Source organism: Leptonychotes weddellii, chromosome 15 (assembly GCF_054177405.1).
Source record: "Leptonychotes weddellii isolate Sample4059 chromosome 15, ASM5417740v2, whole genome shotgun sequence".
In the NCBI taxonomy this organism is placed as follows: Eukaryota; Metazoa; Chordata; class Mammalia; order Carnivora; family Phocidae; genus Leptonychotes; species Leptonychotes weddellii.
Window position 1 is genome coordinate 20,868,042 of NC_138383.1, and position 24,133 is coordinate 20,892,174.

The following is a 24,133-nucleotide window of genomic DNA, read 5'->3' on the forward strand; positions in this document are numbered from 1 at the left end:
CCCTGCTTATGGTCCCTCTCTCACTGTCTCTCTCTGTCAAATAAAATCTTTTTTTTTTTAAAGATTTTATTTATATATTTATTTTTTAAAAGATTTTATTTATTTATTTGACAGAGAGAGACACAGCGAGAGAGGGAACACAAGCAGGGGGAGTGGGAGAGGGAGAAGCAGGCTTCCTGCGGAGCAGGGAGCCCGATGCGGGGCTCGATCCCAGGACCCTGGGATCATGACCTGAGCTGAAGGCAGACGCTTAACGACTGAGCCACCCAGGCGCCCCTCTGTCAAATAAAATCTTAAAAAAAAATATCTCGAATTCTCATGGGCATGCCGCAAAGTTGTTATTATTGTTCCCATTATACAGATGAGGAATTCTGCCAAGGATCAAAGAAGTTCAATGACCTGCTCAAGATTACAGAACTATTAAACGAGACAGAGAAGGAAACTGAGTCCAGCTCTGTCAGGCTCCAAAGCCCTGTTCTGTCTGCCACTCCATCTGGCCTCGCTGGGGCAGCAGTGCTGCTGGGCCCCGGGAGTCCGGCTCCCCTAAATGCTGAAGGTAAAGAGGATAGCATTCTTCAGCTGATGTCCAGATCAAAGCCATCCATGATCCTGCCTTTAATAGGACAAACTGGTCCCATCTTGGATTGCTGGGACAAGTCACAGCTTTATCTGTGGCCCTTTCTAAACCTCAGTTGTCCTTCTATGGAGACTGCACCAGGACAATATCAAAGCTGGTCTGCCTATAAAAATGGTCTTGTGCAAGTCCTCATTTTACTGGTAGGAAAACTGAACCCCAGAACAGGGAGGCAAGTAGCTCAAAGTCATCGGAAAGTTAGAAGCAGAGCAGGGCCCAGAACCCCAGTCTCCTAATTCCTGGTTGTTCACTCTTCTTCTCCACTTCCCACCCCCACCTCCAGGCTGCACTTGGAAACCTGCAAACTAATGATCCTGGACACCAACACATTCCTCCTTTCCTTCCCTCTTCCCACCCTGCCCTCCCATGTTCCTAGGAAACTGGACAGAATCCAGAGCTGGGGCCAAAATGGTTCTCTTTCGTGCATCTCTATTCATTCAGCCAACATTTACTGAGGGTTTACCTAGGGCCGGGCACTACACTGGACACTAATTCTATTATCCAAATTCAATATTATCCAAATATCACTAGCGTCCACATCTGTTTTCAGTCTAAAAGATGAAACCAGCTGAGGCCAGTGCGTCTGTATGCTGGGGTATGTGTGTGTGTGTATCTACAGGTGCATGTGTGTACCCATCATGCCTGTGTGTACCAGGGGCTTGGAGGTGGGGTGTCTGTCCCCCCTCCTCCATCATAAAGGGAGTTCCCCATGAGATATGCACAGAGGTTTCTCCTTTACCACTTCTGCAGGTGTTCTATCATGCACGAACTTCCATGTGGCCAGTGTGTGCGCTGCGGGTCTATTAATATCTGCCCATCTTTTCTCTCAGAGTGAAGCCCCTGGCCGTCAATTAATGACCACTCCACTTCTCCCCCACATCTCAGCCTGGCCCAGTCCAAAGACCTCCAAAGGAATCCTCCTTGGTTCTCCATATAGATCCCCCCAGGATCTCCCTCTTATCTCTTCCTCCCAGATACCGAGAGAATCAAGCTTTCCAAACCCTTCTCAATGATCCCTCTAGAGTGGAGACTTGATCCTCTTGCCCCCTGAACTGGACAGGGAATGGCCCCTCTTACCAGTCCATGGAGCCCAGAGCTGGCAGCAGCAGTGAGGGGCAAGTGGGGGTGATGGGAGAGCCAGGCTTTATAAAGGAGGCGACAGCCAGAGCCAGAGGGGGGAGGTGAGAGTCGTGGGCAGGGCTGTTGCCAAGTCCTCACGGCCTCTCGGAAGCTTTTAGGATAATCCAGGAAACAGTGGCCCCCGGCTCTCCTGGGGGAGTGGTAGGGGGTGAGATCTGAGTTTCTGAGGTCTGCCAGGAAGGTAGGATTTCAGCTAGAAGAGGCAGCTGGGGGTGGGGAATGGAGGAACAGGACTTCCTTCCCTCCTTCCCTCCCCAGAGGTTGGATGGCAGTGGGAGAGGGACAAAGTGGTTCTCACAGGATCCAGCGGAGAGATCTTGGATGGCTGGAACTCTCCACATTCCATCTCCCTCCTTCTGAGGTTTTCTCCATGGATTTGGTGGGAAAGAAAGAAGTACCACTTTTAAGAGACTTGAGACACACACACCCCCTTCTAGCCGATCGATCCCTCCCTGCGGAGCTCCCCATCAGAGAATGCTGTTCAAGTGGGGCTCTCCCACCTCTGCCGGAGCCTCTCTTCTCCTTTCCTTCATCCCCTTTTCAGTTACTTTCCAACTTGGAACCCCCAGGATCCAAAACAATCCACTTTTTGGGTCTGGGACCTCTCATTGTGAAATGGAGTGGGAAGACCAAGACCATCTCCCGGACTTCGGATGGGGTGGGGCAGCTTGGGTTGGACAAGAAGAGGTCACCTAAGACCAGAGGCGGAGCCCAGCCGAGAACTTTTACAGACAGTTCAGGAATCCTGGGACTCCAGGAGAGTGAAAAGCCTGGGAATACGGCCTGGAAAGGGAGATGGGGCCTGGAGCGGAATTTAGGTGGGGGCCCCACATCCCCAACTATTTACATGAACTTAATTTTAGGGTGGTCGTAAGTTTAGGCCTGTCAGCTAACAGGAGCATGTCCTGGAGCAGAGGGGGACAACAGCCCAGGAAGGAGAAAGGAGATGAAACAGAGTAAGACTGGTTTCCCAGAGCTCTCTGAAGCTAGCAACTCTGAGCCACATCAGAATGGCCTGGAGACTTTTCAAGGGGTCACATCTCACGCTCAGCCGTAGCCCAGCACTCTTGGCGCTGAGGCCGGGCACCGCTGCACACCCTTCCGGACCCGCACACGACCCAGTGACTTCGCCTCGAGGGCCACCTCGCCGCACGGAGTCTAGCACAGGGTGAGTCAGGGCGCCTTCATCCTGAACTCTCGTCCCACCCCTCCCCCTACACCCCCAGAAATCTCTAGACTGGGGATTCCCAGTCCCTTCATTAGCTTTTCAGTAATTATCCTGTGAAAGCCCTGACAGGTCCTTCCTCTCCCCATTTCAGAGATGAGAACACTGAAGCCCAGAAGAGCGCTAAAAAGCTCAGCAGAGAGCTACCCATCAGGCGGGAGAGAGTAGAGCGGTGGCGGGGGACTTGGGAGGCAGAGCTGCACCCCTTCCTTCAGCCCTGGGCCAAGTGGGGAGGACAGGGCCAGCACAACTTCCCCCGGAGGACCCAGGCGTCAGGACTGTGGCAGGCTCCAGGGAGGGGCTTCCCTGTCCCTCCCCACCTTCCAGCCCAGAAAATCAGAGTGAGGGGGGGAAACAAGCTGGGGAGACCACACAGGTGGAGTAAATAATGTTAATACGGGAGCATTATCACTAGGGCATTTCCTCATGGATAAATGTCTCAAATACCAAAGGATGCCTCCAAATTATAGTTAATTACAGAGTTGATTTGCATAAATTATAAGGTGAGCATACAAATTCTTTCAATCGGTTCCATATGCTTAGGTAGCAGGTCCAGTCCAAAAGATGGGAGAATCTTGGGGTGGGGGGAGTTGGGGGGGAGAAAAAGGCTCAGTCCTTGGCCTGGACCTGCTGGCCCACACCCCTTCCCCCAGCCTTTGGATCAGTAAAGGGTGTATGGAGACCCCGACTGGTTTGCTGAGACAGGAGCTATTAACACGACCCAGACCCTATTTGGCAGGGGACCCCCTTTCCTCTTCTATTCGTACCTCCGGAACAACTGAACAACGTGCTTTCCCACCACCGATGAGGGGTGGGAGGGAGAGATGAGGTAGGACTGCTGGTGGTGGGCACAGCTGGGGGCCTGGAGCTCTGTGCTGGGGATGGGGCTCTGGAGTGGCGTCTGGGCTTCAGAGGGAAGGGGAGGAGTGCTGGAGGAGGCCGAAGGCCAGCGGGGTTAATGGCGCATCCAGGCCCCTCTCTTGCTCTCAGCTCCCCCTGGAGCCACCCCCTCCCCCAACTGCAGTCGTTCCCAGAGCCAACCCTGGATCCCAAGTTTGATGTTGCCGCTGCCTGCACCTTCCAGGTGGCTCCTCAGAGGCTCAGACTCCCAGACTTTTGTCTCCAGCTCCTGGGCCCATTTCCTCTGCCCTCGCCTCCCAGCCCCCACCTCCTCCCTCACCCACCTCTAGCAACTAAGACCATACTTCCTCCTCCAGCTCTCGGGTTTGTCCCTCCCTCCTGGCCCCCATCCTCACCCAGAGGCCTGCCTCCTTCTGGTCCTCCACCTTTCTCCTCCTTACCAGCCTCCTTCCTCCAGGCATCCCATCTCCTCCACACTCCATGGCCAACTTTGCTCTTCCCATTCTCCAACAGCTTTCTGCTGCCCCAGCTGCTCACCTTCCCCACCTCAAACTTTCTTACCTCACACCACCCCACAAACCCTTACTGCATGTGGCTCTCTCATCTTTTTCGCCATATACCTGCTCCAAAGACCAAAGCTACTGGACTAGTTTAAGTAGAGACGAGGAGGCTGGGCTGAGGTCCCCCAGATGCCGTGGGTGAGAGTTTACCTTTGTAATGGTATGAAGAAAGAGCCTAAAATGGCTCCTGGTACTTAGTAAGTGCTTAATAAATATGTGTTGAATGAAGGGAGGAAGGAATTGGAAGTGGGCACTGGTCTGTGAAAATTCTAGGGAAGTGTCAACTTGGTGACCGGAATTACTTCTCCCCTGGAATATTTTTCAGGTCTCCTATGGGGTTTCTGCCACTTCTTGCCCAACCACCTAAGTTGTCCTTTATTTAAACCAATAACAGATGAATCATGCTGAAATGCCACTCCGGCTTGGCCCTCTCCATCTTAAACACCTCCAGTGGCTCCCCAGTGCTACCTGGGAAGACCCCCCTATTTGGCCTCTGTCCCCTTTGCAATCTCCACCTCCATTGGTCCTTGTACAAACCCTCCAGCCCAGCCCCGCACGTCCAGCCACCAAACATGTCCAGCCTTCCTGCTTTTGCTCCAACTCTTTTCGCCCCTGCTGCCCTATCTGTGCCCCAGGAAAGCATATCAGCCTTCCAGCTCCTGGCTCAAAGCCTGCTTTCTCTAATGAGCTCTTCCCTTATTAGCACATCACTGGCTTGCTCCTCAGAACTTCCCAAGTACTAATTGCCACATGCCCCGTTTCCATGGAATTGTTTTCTTATCTTTCCCACCGGTCAGTAGGCTCCTGGAGGGCAGGGGCAATCTCTTCAATGCCACGCACTCCACCGGGCACCTTTCTCTGAGAAAGGTGGATAAGCCACGGCTGAATGATTTAGAAAATTGTTTCCCTGGAATCAAGGCTTCCAGAAGCTCCTCAGTTGGGGAGGGTAGCGGTGAGGGTAGAAGCCTGGGTCAGCTGGGAAGACACAACAGAGGCCTTGAAACCCAAAGATCCATGAAGGAAGCGAGCCCAGCTTCCCTGACATTCACACACACACACACACACACACACACACACCCTGCCGCCCTCCCCCACCCTGGCCCCTGCTTGTGTGATGGAGGTGGAGGGACCCAGCAGGATGTCTGGGACCTGCAGAGCTTGGGTGAGAGCTGAGGGATGGTGATGGGCTCTGCCCTGTCAGTCTGCTTGGAACAATGAGTTGGAGGTTTGGAGTAAAGGGAGCAGGGACAGTGAGCGGGAGTTGGGAGAAAGCACCGGCGGGCCAGCAGCCATGGAGAAGAGCAGAGGCAGAAACAGCAGTCCTCTTTGTCCCTCTGTGGGCACTTAAAATCCTCACCAGCGTGGCTGATTATGTCATGCCTCAGCTCAAAAACATTCAGTAGCTTCCCATTACCTACAGGAGAAAGTCCATACCCTTCAGCCTGGAAGGTAAGCCCCATTCCCCATCTGATCTCAGCCCACCTTCCAGCTTCATCCCTCTCCCTCCCGGGGGCCACCACAGGGGGCTTCTACCTTATTCTTATTGCCCACAGGTTTTTTTGTTGAGATTTATTTATTTACTTTAGAGGGGGAGGAAGGGCAGAGGCAGAGAGAGAAGCTCAAGCAGACTCCCCGCTGACTGCGGAGCCTGACTCAGGGCTCAGTCTCACCCCTAACCCTAACCCCAAGATCATGACCTGAGCAGAAATCAAGAGTTGGTCACTTAACTGAGTCATCCAGGTGCCCCTGTCCACACGTTTTTATGACACATCGTGTTCCTTATCTTAAATGCTCTTCCTCATTGCTCTGCCTAGGAGCTCCTATTGATCCTTTGAAGCCCAACTCATATGTCCCCCTCCTCCATGAAGCCTTCTGCAGTTCTCCAAGTTACCCTTTTCTGTGTCCCAGAGTCCTAAAATACAGAGGGCTTAACACCGGTGGGTGATAGCATTAGTTGTGTGTGTGTCAGATCGTGAGCCCCTCAGGAGACTGGAATTTTCTCTGGTCATTCTCCGGTCATCTTTGTACCAACCCCCCAGCATCTCATACAGTGACTAGTATGGAGTGTACAGTAAATATATGTTGCACTGGATTTATTTGCATCCTTTGCAGAGGATAAAGGGCTACCAGGCTGGAGGTTGGTGGGTTTTCTATAAATCCCTTTGTCACAGCCACCCATCGTCTGCCTTGTGGGCATCAAGATGCTGCCCGAAAAGTGTGCCTTGACCCTTCCTCTTTCACCACCCCCCACTGTGCCCAGTGTCCTTTCAGGAATCCAAGATCAGGCTGGCAACAAGGCACTGAGAGGCCCCGCATCCCGTGTCCTGGCCAGTTGGGCACGGCCACCAACCTGCAACCAGGGTCTCCCAGAGAACCTCCGGCAGAATCCCATGAGAGGGGAATTAGAGGGGAGGGCTTGGTATCAGGACCTGGCAGGCAAAATCAGGCGGGTAGTGGGGAGGGCGGGCAGTGCCCTGGAAAGGGGGCCGGTCTCATTGTTGTGGTCTGTCTGGGAGATTCCTCCCCTTTTTAATTTGCTTCCTGATTGAGGGGTTGGCTCTGCCTGCCCAGCTCCCCCATCATTATGTGCTGCCGGCGGCTCAGGTGCTGGCGAGCCTGGCGTGGCCCCTGGGTTATTACCTGGAGCTCTGGGGGTGGCAGAGGCTACCCCTCTGGCCGGGGTGGGGGCCTGTCTGGAATTTGCCCTGATCCTACCACCCACAGGACAGTCAGCCCGATGCCTAGCATAGTGGACACACTCAGGGTGAGGGTCTGTTTTTATGGGAGACAGCTGGTTCCAGGGAGACTTTGAAACCTGAAAGAAGGTTCATCTATCTGTAAAGCGCCTACAGTATTGATTCAGGAACCTGAGACTGTTCACCCCAAATCAGAGCTCTTCCCCAAAGGCTGATGAAAGGTCCTGAAGTTAGACATCAAGAAGAACTTCCCAGCCATGTTGACAATGAGAAAGAGAGGGCAGTGCAGCTTGGTGATTTCCACCCCGAATTCTCCCTCTACTGCAGCGTTCAGAAAGCCGAGTCCTGGAGGAGCAGGAGTGTCACTGATCCAAGAACCCATGACGACCAGAACCCAGAATCTAGGAAGTTCCTGTAGTGTGGGCTCTCCTCACTGATGCCCGGGAGGGTTAGTTAGACCTCAGACCTCTGGCCAGCCGCCCTCGGGGGGCACAGCCCAGAAACCTGCAGGGGAGAAGCCGTGCCTCTCCCTCTCTCTGAGTCCCCAAGGCTCCTGCCCTTTGCCCCGTCTCCGATTGGGCCTGTGGGCTTCAAGGACAGGAGATAATATCAAGACAAACAGGAAGTGCCGAATTAGAGACATGAAGTTTGCTGTTTCAGAGGGCGCCCCGCGCCAAGCCACGGTGCCAGGTTGGCAGCCCCGGAGCCCGGCGTCTGCCTGCTCTCCACAAAGCAGCCAGGGGCCCCTTCCCACTCTCACTCGGGACCCTGGCGGGAGGGCTCCCTGGGGAGGAAGGGAGCGGGGAGGCCGGGCATGGTGGCGGAGCGGCTGAACAGTGATTCTGTTTTCTCCACCCCAGCTGATCTGTTGCAGTGTCGCCTCTGATTCACCCTGAGCCTTTAGTCACTCATTCAGCAAATACCCGTGAGCGCCTACTCTATTCCAGGCACGTGCTGGGCACAGTCCCTTCCCTGTGTCTCTAACACACCACTCACTCAAACGGAAGCTCCAGGGAGGCAGGGGCTTCTGTCCACTCCATTCCCGGGGCTCGGAATGGTGCCTGGCACTTTCTGAGGGCGTTGGAGGTTTGTGGATGAATGGAAGTCAGGATGGACGGGTGGAAGGCGGGCAGGCAGGCAGGAAGGAACCCTTAGAATGGATCTAGTGGGACCCCAGGATTTTTCAGTCCACTGGACTCTTAATGAGGACATTGATGATCCACAGATGCTCTTCTTCCCATCCTGGCTGCCCCCACATGATTCTTTGAGTCTTGACACTAGGAGGTAGCCATGGTCCATTCTCTTGCTGGGATTCCACCCAGGAGTTCTGCCTCTAGACTGTAGTCAGAGGATGAGGAAGGCGGGCTGGTGGGGCAACAGGGGCCGTGCGTGCAGGAAAGCCCACCAGGCCCCTCCCTGGGGAATCGAGGTGCTCCCTCGAGGTCGCCCAGGGCCTGGGAGCTGACTGCTCTCCTGGGTCCTGGCGAGCTGCCCTCTGCCCCAGCCTTCCTCCGTCCTCGGTGATGGTGCCAAGTGAGGCTTCAGGCCGGCAGAGGCTGAACTAAGAGCCACCCCACCTTGTTCCTGCGGCTCCATCCCCCCGATCCACACCCAAGAGGTGAGATCCTGGGGCAGTTGGCATCTGACAGCCTGGCATCGACTCATGCCAACAGCTTGGAAGCTGCAGTAATTAGAAGGGAAGAGGGAGAGAGGGGGAGAAGAGAGCGAAGGCAAGCTCGGAGAGAAACCTTCTCCTGCCTGCCGCAGGGCAAACTACTTCAAACGAATTCGTTTCGCTCTTGTGAAACTGAAGACAATTTCCTTTTCTGTCATAAAACAAATTATTGCTCATCAGGAGCACTGGGCTAGTCTCTCTCCCCAGGGTTTGCTCTTACTCCCATGCAAAGCCCCAGGTGGGCAGGAAGATGGGGAGCATCAGGGGAGGGGGCCCAGAGCACAGGAGGGGATTCAGTGGGAGGCTCTGGGGGTGGGTAGGAAGAAGGTGTGGAGAGATTGATGTTCCCATCAGGAATGAAATAGCCCTGTATCCCCCTCATCGGCCTCCTCCACTGACCTGGGAAAGGGTCCAGGACCATCCCACTGGCTCTAATCCCCAGCGCTGAAAGGGACCCAGGAGGTCATCTCATCCATCCTCCTGCCTCAGAGCCAGCCTGGAGGAGGCTCCACCTCCTCCCTCAGGCACCTGTTCCTGGGGTGGGGTGGGGGCGGGGACAGGAAAGGGGAGCCCAGAGAAGCTGAGGAACTTGCCAGAGATCACTCAGCAAATTAATTAATGGCAGATCCAGGATTAGAATCCAGTGGGTTCTCTTCCAGGCCAAGATTGGAGGCTGCCTGGGGACTTTTGTTAGCACTTTTCTTTTTTTTTAAGATTTTATTTATTTATTTGAGAGAGAGAGAATGAGAGACAGAGAGCACGAGAGGGAGGAGGGTCCGAGGGAGCAGCAGACTCCTTGCTGAGCAGGGAGCCCGATGCGGGACTCAATCCGGGGACTCCAGGATCATGACCTGAGCCGAAGGCAGTCGCTTAACCAACTGAGCCACCCAGGCGACCCTTTTTAGCACTTTTGACGACTCTGGATTGCTCCAGTCAGTCCACGGCATCTGAATCCTACTGCTAGGCGAGTAGAAAGAGGGGGCGGGTGGATGGAGCAGGTTTCCTCTTCCCTCCACGATGGGCTCCCACAGAAAGTCCTTGCTTTGGTAAACTCTTCCAGGGAACCTCTGGTCAGACCCGCCACAGGAGCCGTGGGACTTTCTCTCTTCCCACCCTATCCCTCCCCACTACGCTTTCCTAACTCTTCCTTTCTCTTCACTGCCCTGCAACCTGGGCCCGAGCTCAGGGGAGACACACTTCTTATTTCTGCTTGCCAGTTCTTTCTCAGCACCTCCCCTGATAATCACCCTCATCCCCTCCCTCACCTCTTCGAGCCCCGCTGTCATGGACTTTTCTGGGATGTTTCTAATCGGGGTGGGGCGAGATCCAAACCCCATCCTCTGAGAACTGCTGGCTTACCTCAGCAAGAGCCAGCACACATGCCAGGAGAGACACTGGCAGACTCTGGCTGAAAGGGGGGAGGGCATCAGGACTGGGGAGATAGGCCAAGGCGCGAAGGAAGAAGCAAGGCCCGGTGAGGGCTTCCTGGAAGACAGAAGGAAGATGTGAGGAGGTGTTTGGAGTAGAAAAGCTAAGCTGCAGAACTCTTGGAGATGAGGAGGAAGATGGGCCCAGGTTGGGGAGGCATGCCTGGGAAGGGACCGGGAGCCAGGACAGGCAGGCACCTAGGAAGGTCCAACCGCGGCAGCCATTTCCAGTGATGTGGAAACCGAGTTTTAAGCCAGGGTGGATGGAGAAATGTTTGGGACTGGCTGCCAGACTGGAGCAGCCAGATATCTGTGGGGAGCAAAGCGTTGGAGATGGCGTCCGAGGGCGGACGGGAGACGGGAGAAGTCACCCAGCCCACCTCTCTGCCCCCGGGGCACACTGTTCCTTTCCCTCCCAACTAGTTGGCCAGCACTCTTGCTCCCAGGGAAAGTGGGGCCTACCACCTGCCCAAGTTCTTCACTCAGTAACACCCCTAGAAGGTCCTCCTTGGGTCCAACCACAATTCCCCTAGTGGCCAGTGGGGGCTTGGCAAGGAGAGGGGCAGGAGGGAGACCACAAGCAATCCACCCACCCCCCCCCAGCCCCGTCCCGTGGTTTCCCCCTGGCGGGGAGAGAGACAGGCAGGAGGTGAGCAGAGGGCAGGGCTGGGAGAGGATCGTGTCAGGGCGAAGACTCTGGCTCATCGGACACGCCACGCTGGGAATCCGAGAATCCACGGTGGGAATGGGCCAGGCTGGCAGGAACAAAGGATGAAAGGGAGGTTGAACGACCAGCTGGGACATCCACACCCACTGCTGACGTACATCAGCTCCAGTGACCTCAGCCAGCCATCAGACCCCATCTCATTGTGCTGTGCCAGAGGGGTCCCCCTGCACCCAGCCCCTTAACAGGGCCTGAGAACATCAGGGAAGTCGGTCAGACTCCCAGAAGGACCTGCTGTCAGGATGAGTTTGGGGAATGACCTTTCCTGAGATGGACAGGGTCGGAGGAGGGGATGCAGGGAGGTGAAGAGAAATGACAAGGCTTAGATAGAAGGAAAAGGGGGGGCAAGTGTGATGGCTGGGCCCCTTGGCCTGAGGACCAGAATACCCATGATCAAAGGTTCATGTCTAGGTAAGGATTCTGACGATGGGAGGGCAGGGCCCAGGTTGGCCTGGAATATGGAGGATTGGGTTAGACACTGAGAAGAACTTCCTTGCTTTTGGGTAATAGGACCACCTAGAGCCTGAGTGCAGAACCCCACCGACAACACGGGAAGTGTGCAATCATGCGTCCTGTGCAAGGGCAGATGGCCACTTGCTCATCTTGCCAGTCAGGGAGCTTTGACTCTCCCACCCTGGCTCCCCAGACCCACCCAGCTTCCTGGGCTTCCCAAAGAAACCCATCACCAGCAGCTCAGCTGGTCCCTTGGACCAGGAGGGATGTGGAGGACTGTGATGTTAGGGTGGTGGCTGCCTCCCACTCACCCCACTGTGGAGAAGGGATGGGCTCTTACCCCTTTTCTCTCCCAGCCTTGATGCCGGGGGCCTGGCAGGGGAGAAGCCCTCCGACTGGGGAGCTCGTCTGCTTCTAAAGAGCTCAGCCCCATTGGAAGCCCTAATCAGACCCTCAGGTACAGCCACCTGCACGTTCCTCCCCTCCGCCCCTCACACCTGCAGACGTGGGTGGATATGGCTCCTTGCACAGAGTTCCGCACGGAATCACGCAGGTGGATCCCCTGCCGTCACGCACACACACACGCGCGCGCGCACGCACGTGCATGCACACCTCACTCACCCACATGCCCTCCTAGGGCATCTCTCACTGAGAGGCTCATTCAGACCCCAGTGCAGACAAGTGCTGCAGAATCACTCCACTCACACACCCGCGGCAACCTCTAGGGCACACGCGGGTGCACACGCTCATGCACCGGCCCATGCCCCCCTCACTGTGTTGCTGGCACGCACACGATGGTCACACACACTCTCATGCCGACATAAGGCCTTCCCCCACTCCAGAGGAGCCCTTCGCTCATGTGTTTCTATCACACTCTCTACTCCCACGCTGCAGCCCGTGTACTGAGCACCTGCTACGTTCCTGGGCGGGGCTGAAAACACAACATGGCGCTTCAGCGGATTTGCTCACATGGTGAAGGGAGACTGGAACTAATTTTTTTTAAAGATTTATTTATTTATTTATTTATTTATTTATTTTTTAAAGATTTTATTTAGGGGCACCTGGGTGGCTCAGTCATTAAGCGTCTGCCTTTGGCTCAGGTCATGATCCCAGGGTCCTGGGATCGAGCCCCTCATCGGGCTCCCTGCTCGGCGGGAAGCCTGCTTCTCCCTCTCCCACTCCCCCTGCTTCTGTTCCCTCTCTCGCTGTGTCTCTCTCTGTCAAATAAATAAAAAAAAATCTTAAAAAAAATAAACAGATCACTGCAAAGCAGAGTATCACGTGCTGGAAGAGGCATAAGCATAGAGAACTGGGGAGACATACTAAGTCTTGGGGGTCCAAAAAGCCTTCCCTCGCAAAGTGACAACTTTCCCACACTCAAATAAACCCCTGCTAGAGGCCAAGTGTTTTATGTGCATTGTCTTGTCTATTCTTCACAACCACCCTGTGAGGTAGGCATGCATATCCCCATTTTACAGGAGAGAAAACTGAGGCTTACATAAGTAACACGCAAAGTCATGCAGCTAATAAAGTAGTGCAACACGGATTCCAACCCAGAGCTGCCTGAATCAGAGCCCACGTGCTCATGGTCACCATTAAACCAGCTCCGTCATAGATTTGAACTTTCGCACCCACAAGGCCCTCACCTACTCCCTGGTGCCTCTCAGCAACCCTCCTAATGCTACCCAGACCCTCCGTCTCCCACCCCTCAGGTGCACACACAGGCCCACCTCCCAGCCTCTGCTCTCAGGCACCCTCCCTCCCAGAAGACAGGGCCACTTGTCCCTAGAGGAGCCCTAATTGGCAGGTGCTGAGGCTGCCGCCGGAGCTTTAGAACAGGCAGAAGGGAGGGAGGAGAAGGGTTCCTGAGGCAGGGGGCTTGGGAGCTGGGATGGGGGAAGAGGGAGGGGGCTGGCTCCAGTGCCCTCTCCTCTGCTCTGCAGGTGTAATTAGCCCTGGCAGATGAAAGGGCGTCTTTGAAAGCGGGTGAGATCCTTGTCTGTCAGCAGGGCGCTCTGGGTGGCATCGGCAGCTTATCCTGAAACCACACACGGCACCAGAGCCGGGCTGTCTGGGTGCTGCCCAGGAGGCGGAGAGGCGGACCCCAGGGGGGTGGGCCCTGGACTCCCCACTCCCCAATAGCTCAGCCCTGAGCACCCTCTTTGGGCAGGAGCGTCTCAGAACAGAGAATCCTTCAGAGCCTGGCAATGCCAATCCCATAGGCTGTTGCCCCATCTCTGGGGCCTGAGGGCACAGGGTCCTCCCCTCCCCCGCCAAGCTGGACAGGAGGCCAAGGACAATGGCTCTAGGCAGTCCTTTCATCCTGAGATCTCAAAGCGCCATCTAATTAACCCCGCCCAGGTCGGGGACTTCCTCTGGAGTCCCTTTGGAGGGGTGTGGTCTGGGACCAACAGTTCCCAGATCCCAGCTTGGATAGGAGGACAAGGTCTCCCAGAATGTTCATCCTGTTTGGGACCTGGGACTCTAGAGGACTGGCGAAGTGGGGGTGCTGACACCAAATTCGGAAAGGTTCGAGGACAGAGGATCTCAAGGGAGCCTAAGTTTGAGACCTGCAGAGGCCAGTCTCTGATACATCCCATTTCTCTCCTCACAGATGTGTTCAAACTCAAGCAAAGGCTGGATCTCACAACCATGTGGAGTGAAAGAGGCCAGACACAAGGGTGCACAGTACATGTCTCCATTCATATGAAGGTCAAAAATAGGCAAAAAAAACCAAAAAACAAAAAACTACGTTCTTTGAAGTCAGCGATTCCATTACCCTTGGGCGGTTTAGTTCAGAAGGGGGCACAGGAAGGGCCTGGGACAGTGGTAATGTTCTGATCCTTGAGCTGAGTGCTCGTCACTCAGGTGTGTTCATTTGGTGAAAGTTTATCCCACATTTTACTTACAATTTACTGAGATCGTATACTTATGACACTTTTCTATTTGCATGTCATAGTTCAATAAATGTTCACGTTAAATTTTTTTTTTACACATCAAACCAAAACTTTGTTTTATGATTCCTTGAAGGGGCTCTCACAGCTGTCTCCTTCCTCAGCTGGAAGATCACAGGGGTCACTCCAGAATGAAAACCTGGTGAGGCCAGATTCCTGGAGAATTTCTTGACTATGTGTGTGTGGGTAAGAAGCGGGGGGGGGGGACTGTGGAGCTGTGCAGAGTCAACATATTGGTATAGGATCCTGCACCCCTTTCCCTATCACCCCTCCCCAACACTCACACAAACACTAATCAGTTCTACTTTGCTGAAAGCCAATGGATGCTTTGATGCTAAGGGAGCCAATGAGATTTGCCAGGATCCCTGCTTGCCTCTGCCCCACCCCCTCTATCTGCTCCTGAAATCCATTCCCAGTCGGGTCCCACCCTCCCCCCCACCCCCCACACACACACCCATGATCAGCTCTGTCCCTTTCATCTCCCTCCTCTGCTTCAGGGCCTAAAAGAGGCAGCTGGGGAGAGGTGGAGGGGTGTTTGTGAAGGAGGCTTTGGTCCCCACCTCATCAAATGACATCCTTGCTTCTTTGTCCTTCTAACCCTGGAAAAGGGCAGGAAGCATTGCATTCCTCACTGCCGCTGAGGGAGAGGGCTTTGAGCTGGACCTTCAGGGACAGCTTCCTGATAACAGGGACGTTAAGAAATCCTTGGAGAGAGTGAGAACAGAACCAGGAGAAAGATGAAGGTTGCTTTGAATACTGACCTGCCTAGAGATGAGTCCTCCTTACAGCGTCCTAGGCTTGCTGGTGTCCCACTGCAATGAACCCCTCAACCAAGCATGAACACAGCGAAGGTGCTTGCTCCTGACATCACATCTCCTGCTGGAAGGGATCCTAAATGTCCGGGTTTCCTAGCTGGTACTCTAGAACCCACAGCCATACCAGATACTGAAACTCTGCCTGTGTTAAAAGTGACCTCAGGAGGTGCCCACCCTTTCCTGTTCTGAACTCGGTGGGTGTTCCCCTGGTGACCTGGTCTCCACTGGTTTGCCTGGCTCCATGATTGAGTCTAGAGCTCACCTTCTCTAGAATTTTCTGGCAGATCCCAGCCCTCCCAGAACTCATTTTCTCTAAGTAGCTCCCCTACAACATGCTGAGAAGAGGGATTTGTACTGTTGTGACCTTCCTGCCGGCAGGCAGAGTCCATAACGTCCTCAACTATTCCCAAGGATCTGTGTTCGTTTTGCTCACTGATTGTATCAGAAGCACTCAGAACAGTGTCTGGCACATAGTAGGAGCTCTAAAAACATTTATTGTTTGATGAATGGTTCTTATGCTCAGAAAGTCCCTCCACCAGAAGTCCATCCTACATCCCTCTTGCTGCCACTTATTTTTTTTTTTTTTAACTTTATTTATTTATTTATTTATTTAAGTACTCTCCACCAACGTGGGGCTTGAAGTCAAGACTGGGAGATCAAGAGTTGCATGCTCTTCCAACTGAGCCAGCCAGGCCACCTCCCACCCCAACCCCCATTGCTGCCATTTAAATTTTGAATTGTCCTGGCCTCAGAAGAGAGGGGTCCTCTGCCATCAATTATGATCGAGCGCCTACTGTGTACAAACCTTTGTGATATGTGACTCTCTTCAAAATTTGTCTTGGCTCATCACGCTGCTTCCTACTGTCCTCCCACCTCCCCTCCAAGTCCAGCCTTTATGCAACTTCAGTGGTCTATTCGCCAAGAGTTACCCAAGATTTAATAAAATATAACAAGGAACGAGAGGTTTGCTCTATTTGTCCATTCTATTTCTTTTTTCGTCTCCATTTAAGAGAAACGGAAACCTCTCCGTTTCTCCGTCCTTTCCTCTCTGTGCGCCTCTGGCTCGCTGCGCAGGCTTCTCTGTGGCCCGGGTCTCTGCTTCTCTGCTGGAGTCTCCCCCCTTTATCTTAGGGAGTGTCTCTCTGTTTCTTCCTTGGTGCGTGGGTGTGTCTCAGGCTCCCGGGCTAGCTCCCCGGCTCGCTCTCTCTTCTCCGTTTCCTTTACAACAAATAGGTAAACAGGTGACCAAGAAGTAGGAAAAAAAGAAGCTGGAGTGGAGTGTTTTCTCCCAGGTATCGGGGTCGCAGGTAGCTCCAAGCCTAACTGGGAGCAAGTCCCGACAGGTGCAAGGCCCGTCCAGATGTTGCGCAACGCGAGGCGCGTGCCCGGAGCCCAGTCCTGGGTCTGGTTCCCGGGCTGAGGACGGGGGTGGGGGGTGGATTCAGACCAGAAAGATTCTTTCAGGTCCCCGTCTGGGAGACAGACCCCCGCCGGCTCAGCTCCCGCCCACCCCGGCTCGCGGGGCCGTAATGGGAGGCCGAGAGGCGGCTTGCCGGAAAGGGACAGTTTGGGACCCGGGAGGGGAGTTCCCCGCGTCTGGGCCCGTGGGGGGAGCTGCAGGCCGGCGGGGTGAGTAAGGCCCAGCGGACGCAGGAGGCTCAGTGGCGACGGCGGCGGCGATGGGGAGGAGGGTAATTACGCAGGGAGGCTCTCGCCACAGCACGTCCCCACAAATGAGAGGCCCCGGGCCCCAGACACCACACAACAAAGCAGGAGGCAATTATTTGGCTCCAGTGGGAGGGGACAGCCCTTCGCCGGCCCACTGCCGCTGAGCACCCGGCCTCCGCTGAGGGCGCTGGGGGGTGGGGTGGGGGGGCCGGGGCCGCTCTCCCCAGCCCCCTGTGAGCAGGGGAGGGCCCGAGGGCCTCCCGCTGGGTCACCCTCAGAGGGGGTCCACGTTTCGGAAGGCAGAGCGGTAGGAGGCCCTGGGCATGATTAGAGCCATCCCTCAGCCAGCCGGGAGCCTCCCCCAAGGCCTCAGGGGAGGCCTCCTGGGCACCCCACGGGAGAGAGGCCAGGAGGGCCCGGGGCGCCCGCTGCAGCGTGGAAGGCGCTTTGTCGGTTCCGGGGGGAAGCCAGTGGCCAACATCTGAACCCCCCGCCCCCTTCCCCAGCTGTGGCCACACAACTGGCAACCAGAAGCCTCTCAGGCAGGTGGGGAAACCACAGAGGAGGGAGCGGGAGCCAGGGAGATTCCAGAGCACGTGGCCAGGCCTGGAATTCACGCAATTGGTATGCAAATCAAACGCAAATTGGTCCTCTTTCCCCCCACCCCTCAAAAATCATCCGATGGGGCCCCTGTGGCAGCAGAGCATGCCCCATCAGCTGGGGGTACCCCAGCCTCTGCTGGCCTCCCTCTCCTTCTCCAGCCACCCATGTTGGCTTCAGGAAAACTGTTAGCGAGTCCTACCAATACCTTGGAATCATGAGGAACCTTCCTGCCAAGGACTTCCCCCTCCTTGATGAGAGAACCCAAAGTACAGATGGAGAAAAAGAGGCCTTAAGAGATTCAGGTACTTTCCCCTGTTCTAACAAAACACCTGGAGGATAGCAGGGCTCCTAGAACCTTCTGACAACGGCCCTAGGTTATCAGCATGCCAGCTGGGGGAGGAAAAGGAGAGCAGGACTAGGAGCCCTAAAATCTGCTCTCTGGTCTCAGCTTTGCCCCTAACTTGCTGGGTCACCTCAATCCTGTCACTTCTCTTCTCTAAGCCTCAGTTTCCGTGAATGTCAATCCTGTCACTTCTCTTCTCTAAGCCTCAGTTTCCCTGAATGTCAAATGACCATCTCTGGAGAAAAAAAAAAAAGGCTCTTCCAGATGTGGAGTCCTCTTTTTGCACCGCGGCCCTCCAGGGTTGCTGCCCAGAGGCCCATGAGCCAACTGTCCCCTTCTTTGTCCTCACCAGCTCTACCCTCACTGCCCCAGGCCAACCAAGGATGAACCCCGAACCCCTGTCTTTCTCCATCTTCAAAATTTCACTCAAAATCCACTTGAGGGAGCCTCCTCTGATTAATTCTGCTAAACTAATTGCTCCTTTATGTTGGGGTCCCCTCCGTCTATGAAGGGCCCAGCATTCACAGCTGTCCCTTATGTTTGCCTTGCTGCTATGTTGCTGAAAGAGCTTCTAAGTAATTTTGAAAATATGTATCGTGTCCCATTGTGTCCCCCACCACCCGACCCCAGGATGGAGGCAAGGGTTGTGTCTCCTCCATGAGACTAAGGACTTCCCATGGACTTGAGTTGTGTCATTGGGACAGAAAGCCCCCATCGGGGTGGGACTGTGTCTCTGCCATCAGATTAGGACTTTTCCCTAGGGTGGAGGACTCGGCCTCCTCTATCTGCCCCAGCCTGGATTTGGCAGGAGCCATTTGACAGTGGGGAGGGACCCAGACAGCCTGCCTTTCCCAGGTCTCCACTGGCCGATTTCTCATTTCTCAGCTTCCCCTTCAAGCCCGAGCAACAGCCAGGGCGGCCGCTTTCGCCATCACCCTCTCCTGCCCAGGAGTGATTCTGCCTCTTCCTTGCTCAGGAAACTGCTCCAGCACTCTGCCTCGTCCCCTTCCTCCTCTTCCTCCTCTCTCAGCCTCCAGCCTCCCAGTCGCTCTCTAGGGCCTCAGGGCAAGTATTTGCCATCTGCCGTACTGGTGCATTCCTGGGGCTGGCCCCAGGCTCCCTGGGAGGCCTGAGAGTCCTGCTCAGCTGCCCTTCACCCTCAGGGCCGCCTCACTACCCCCCAGAATGCCTGGGTCCCTTGCTCTCTCCCCTCCCAGACGTCCTGGCGTCTGCAATGCTGGGCTCCTCAAGTCCCAGACTGCCCTCTCCACTCTGGAGCTGGAAAGCCTATCAGAGTCAGCCTGAGGGGCCCATCCGAGCTGCGGGCGGCCTCCCGTGCTTCCCTCCTCCACATCTCCGTCACCACCTCAGGGAGCCTCCTCACCTTGGAACCCCACCGCTTTATATTCATCTGCAGACCACACTTTTTTTGGTCCAGTCCAAGCAAATGAATGTAAATGCAATGCAAGCCCGCTGCGAAGAGGCAGCAACAGGGAGTGGCCCTGCCCCAGGGTAGAGGACTCCTCATCTGGAAGAGCCTCGCCTTTCTTTCCAGAGATGGTCATTTGATGCTCAGGGAAACTGAGGCTTAGAGAGGAGAAGTGATTTATTCGGGCATTCCTGGCTGGGATGCCTAGTCCTTTGGAAAATTCCAGGAGCCGCTGGCCTGAGTTGTGCAACAGGTGTGCTCTCCTCTTCCCCCAGACCTCGTTTAGCTGTGGCTCTTCTTTCAGTTTCGGTACTTTTCCTTCTCTGTGAGTTTCCCCTTCCCGGCCTCCTGCCACTTCTTGTTCCCGGAGGATGGGTGAGGGAGGCTGTGGTTCTTGTGTTCTCTGAGGAGAGCTGAGAGGCCAGGGCTGCCCTAGTGAGAGCTCCCACCGGCCTAAAATCCCTGTGATTAGAGTATTTCTGGGCGTGCCAGTGATATATACAGATGTGTTGGGTTAAAGACCTGTGACCCGGGGAAGGGGGGGGTCCGGCTGACATATTCTGGCATTACCACTCCTCAGAGAGCAGGAATTTGGGGCCCCTCCCCCACCCCTCGAGGGAGATTGGGGTTGTTGGGGTTGTTGCCTGGCGTGAAAGGAGGGGGTAGTCACCATCTAGAAATGCATTCAATCGGTGGATGTTTATTGAACACTTACTATGTTCCAGGCCCCAAGCTGGGTGCTGGGGATGTGGTGGAGAACAAGAGAGCCTGCCCTCAGAGAGCACGAGGGGGCAGTTCTCAAGCTTGGACTGAACCAGCATCACCTGGGAGGCTCATTAAAATGAAGGCTCCCGGGGCGCCCGGGTGGCTCAGTCGGTTAAGTGTCTGCCTTTGGCTCAGGTCATGATCGCAGAGTCCTGGGATGGAGTTCCACGTCGTTGGGGTCTCTGCTCAGTGGAGAGCCTGCTTCTCCCTCTGCCTCTGCCTGCCGCTCCCCCTGCTTGTTCTCTCTCTCTCTCTGTGTGTCAAATAAATAAATAAAATCTAAAATCTATGGGGCCCAGGAACGTGCATTTAGACAAGCATTTCCCCTTCTCTTTCCCAGGGACGTTGATGCAGGTGGTCTGGGGGCCCACACTGGAAGAGCCCCGGTGGCATGTTCTGGGTTGTAAGAATGGCCTGGAGCTCTCACAGAGCCCCGGGGAGGCAGGGAGGGGAGGAGGATGCTGAGAGGAGAGTCAGCTGGGGTAGGAGCAGAGATGCAGGGTCTCCCCTCATCACTAAGAAACAGGCCTGCCTCCCTTTTCTGATGCCGCCCCTCACAGACTAGGAGTTTGCACACTCAGCCCCCCCGCCCCCACACCCGGTTGATTCCTACTCCTCACCTCCCTGGGGGCCCCAGGTAACCTTCTCCACAGTCCAGAGAGGGTGAGCACCAATGGGGAGGGATGGCAGAACTGCCTAGCAGAGACCCCTCTGACCACACTCCCCCCCACCTGCCTGGTCTCAGAGGGGCTCCTGGTCTCAGTGTCCAGGCTACAGAGAAGGGGGCCAAGAGGAAGGGATTTGAGGAAGAGAAATAGAGGGTGAGAGCAAGACGAAGGGAAGGAGGCTGCCCCTCCTCCCCTCCAGCGCCTGGCGTTTGATGCTGGGGGTGCTGAGACATCTCCTCTCCCGGAAACCCGAGGCCAGACAGATAAACACAGATGGAGGGAGAGACTCAGCTGCTTTATTTATGGGCCCGGTGACAGGCCCTCTCCTGTCTCAGAGTCCCTAATCTACCGGGCGGAAGAGCCATCCCACCCCCTCACTACCCTCTTCCCTCCCTCCTGAGGCTGGGGCTCAGCCAGGCTCCAAGCCTTCCCCACAGTCAGGCACAGGCCTGTGTGCCTGCTCCCCTGGGCTGGGAGAGAGTGTCCAGGGGCTCTCTCCCAACAATACGGGGAACACACATCCCACTCCTTGCCCACCCCCCACGTCCCACCCTGTCTTCACGGGCCATTAGGAGCCATTGGCTCTGCAAGGAGACCCACCTCCATGAAGGTGCCCGGGGACAGGTGGATGGGCTAGGTGCCACTTCAGAGGGTCCATAACCACCTAGAGGTTGGGCAGTTCAAGTGTCTTGACTTGGGAAGTGCCTGAGGAGAACCTCTGGGCCGGCCCCACATGGGCCTATCCCGAGCAGGGGTTGATGGGGGATTCCCTGAGGTCCCTAGAGGCTCAGACCCAGAGCAGAAGGCTCCTGGGCCCCTGCAGTGCTTCCCTCTAAGGAATTTCCTCTAATGGCAGTTCGCACCCACACAGAGGGGGCTCTGGGGACCCACGTTAGTTCCTCTTTTGCCCCACCCCCCTGGCGCTCACACGCCAGCAGCCTCTTATGAAGGGTCAGTTCCACTGTGGCTATCAGAGTGGGGTCCAGCCCTGGCCAGGCCTCCCATCAGCTGAGAAACATGGATTTCTCCAGCTCCCTGCCCTGTGCCCAGGTACACAGCCCCTTCGTTCTGTCCCTTTTATCCAGGTCTACCCCAAATCTGGGTAGGGGGAGAAGTAACTCAGCCTTCCAGGGAGGCCCCAGGGTCAGAGGTCAGAGAGCAGCGAAAGGGCAGGAAAAGAGGGAGGTCAGGGAGGGGGCAGATCCCTACTTGGAGGTGGCTTTGAAGCTAGACCTAAGAAGCCTTGAAAGCCCCAGAGATTCGGGGATTTGGCTCATAGGATCAGAGGGCTGGCTCCCTGACTCACAGCGGCCAGACAGGGACCTGTTCAACTCGCGTCTCTTTCTTTTTCATTTAAGTGACTTTGGTTCATCCACAGGCCAGGGAGGAACTTCACCAAAATGACACGCTTCCCCCCGCCCTCCCATTTCAGCCGGTCCCCTGATTGTCTCCCAGCCCTCCCTACCTCCCACCTTCTCCTAGCGCCCTCCTCCCCCTGGGGAAAAGGGGCAACTTGGAATCCTGGCTCAGATGTTCTGATTTACTGTGAAGTCCCAGGCAGTTTCTTTTTTGGACAAATGGGCCTGGCTTAAGGATAAATGGCATTCGCTGGACTCTCCCCCTAAATCTACTTCACATTCTCTTCTAGGAGCTTCTCTCCACTGACTGCACTCAGCCAGCTCCCTAGAGTGTCTTCCCAGTCTCTGAACACCACCTCAAGAATTCCATCTCTTTGCTGTCTGTCCTTGTTTCTGGACTCTTGTTGAATCAGGGACATGCTCTATCTCCCCTGTCAGTCTGGGAAATCTTTGTGGTCAAGAACCATGTCTCCCCTATCTGACCAACAGCTCCCTGAAGGGGTGGCCTTCTGCACCTACTTCCAGCACTGGGCACAGGCCCCCCTGCCCACCGGTGGGGGAGGGGGAAGGACGGGAGGCACGTTCAGTTCTCCACTCAGTGAACAGGTCACTACAAAGGTAAGCCCAGGGAGGAAAGGGGAAAGGTTCCCACTGTGGCAACTTTTAAGTTGAAACTGAAAAGAAGAAAGGAAGAAGAGAGAGCGTTTTCCCCCAAGATTCTCCCAAGAACCTCAGAGCCTTCCTCCAGCCCCACCTCCTTGTTCTACTTGCTTCCCCCTCGAGGCCCAAGACCGAGGCCAGCAGGGTCTGTCCCATCTCTTCTGTAATGGCACGGTGCTCCGTCCTCCTCCCACTTGCCTGCCCTGCCTGCCTGAGGGCCCTGGCTCCGTGCCAATTGTCAACCTGCTCACCCCCACCCAGGGTCCTTCCTCAGGGCAGAACCAGTTGGAGAGGCTGTGCCTCCCCTTCCTCAAAGCAACTGCCAAACCTGAGACCCCTTTCTCCCTGAAGACAGGCAGTATGGATATGTGAGGCAGCTTGTGGACCACTCTGAACCCAGGAGCATGTCTCTAGCCATGAGAGGGAAGATGAATGTGCTCAGCTTGGGTATGTTTTCACCTCCTTCTGTCCCCTCCCCTCCTTCAGGTGATGTTAGAACCCATGGTCTGGGAGAGGTCACAGTGTCCATCCATGCCCAACCCTCCACCACGCTGGATAAGCATCTCCGTTGGGTTTGAGACCCCCAGCACCCTGGCAAAGATGCTGCCATGGTCTTCTGAAGCCGTGAAGCACACGGACCCTACTCTCCACTTGCCTTGACAGTAGGGTCCTAACCTGAAATCCCTTCATTGCTGCCCTCTCTGTTCCGGGTCCCCGAGGTGGCCCATGCTGATCACAGCTCTCCTTGCTCTCTCCTGGAGAGAATGGACCTGTCCGTCCACCTGGGGCTCAGCCAGAGATGCTCACAGAGCTGCCAGGCTGGCTGGCTTCCGGCCTTCCCGTTTTAAGCCTGGGCTGCTGGAATTCCATCCTGACTTCTTTTTTTTTGAAGATTTTATTTACTTATTTGACAGAGAGAGACACAGTGAGAGAGGGAACGCAAGCAGGGGGAGTGGGAGAGGGAGAAGCAGGCTTCCCGCTGAGCAGGGAGCCCGATGCGGGGCTCGATCCCAGGACCCTGGGATCATGACCTGAGCCGAAGGCAGACGCCTAACGACTGAGCCACCCAGGCACCCCCATCCTGACTTCTGATGGGCCGAAAGCTGCTCTCTCCCTTGTATCGGCGGCCCCCAGAGCTAAGAAGAGCTCTCATTTACTGAGCCCTTAGTACGGGCCCGGAGCGCACACGTTCTTTATAATTGTCACAACAACCGCTGAGGTGGGTCCTATCATTACCCCCATTTTACAGATGGGGCAATGAAGGCCGTGACAGACCGTGGTGGTGGCACTTCCTGCCCAGAAGGCAGCCCACTTTGGGCCAGACCACAGTCATTGTTGTATGGACAGCAGGAGTGACCTACTGTGGACAAAGCTCTGCTCTGGGCAACTGAGGGAAAGGGCAGAGTACAAACCAGGCTTTCGCTTGCAAAGACAGCTTCTTGAGGGGTTTTCAATCTGATGGAAGAGACAAGACC

The 24,133-nt window shown here is 55.4% G+C and overlaps 1 protein-coding gene across 7 annotated transcripts in view; it reads right to left on the reverse strand.

Moving 5' to 3' along the window:
• The window catches only part of SP6 (Sp6 transcription factor), a 74,968-nt gene that overhangs the window by 9,079 nt on the left and 41,756 nt on the right, over positions 1-24,133 (reverse strand). Inside the window, exon 5 of one of the 7 annotated variants that reach the window (XR_014140502.1) lies at positions 15,466-16,382. The exons of the other annotated variants lie outside the window; for them this stretch is intronic. The gene's annotated coding sequence lies outside the window, so the exon portion shown is untranslated. Of the gene's footprint in view, positions 1-15,465; positions 16,383-24,133 lie in introns of those variants that run through there. 7 annotated transcript variants of the gene reach the window in all.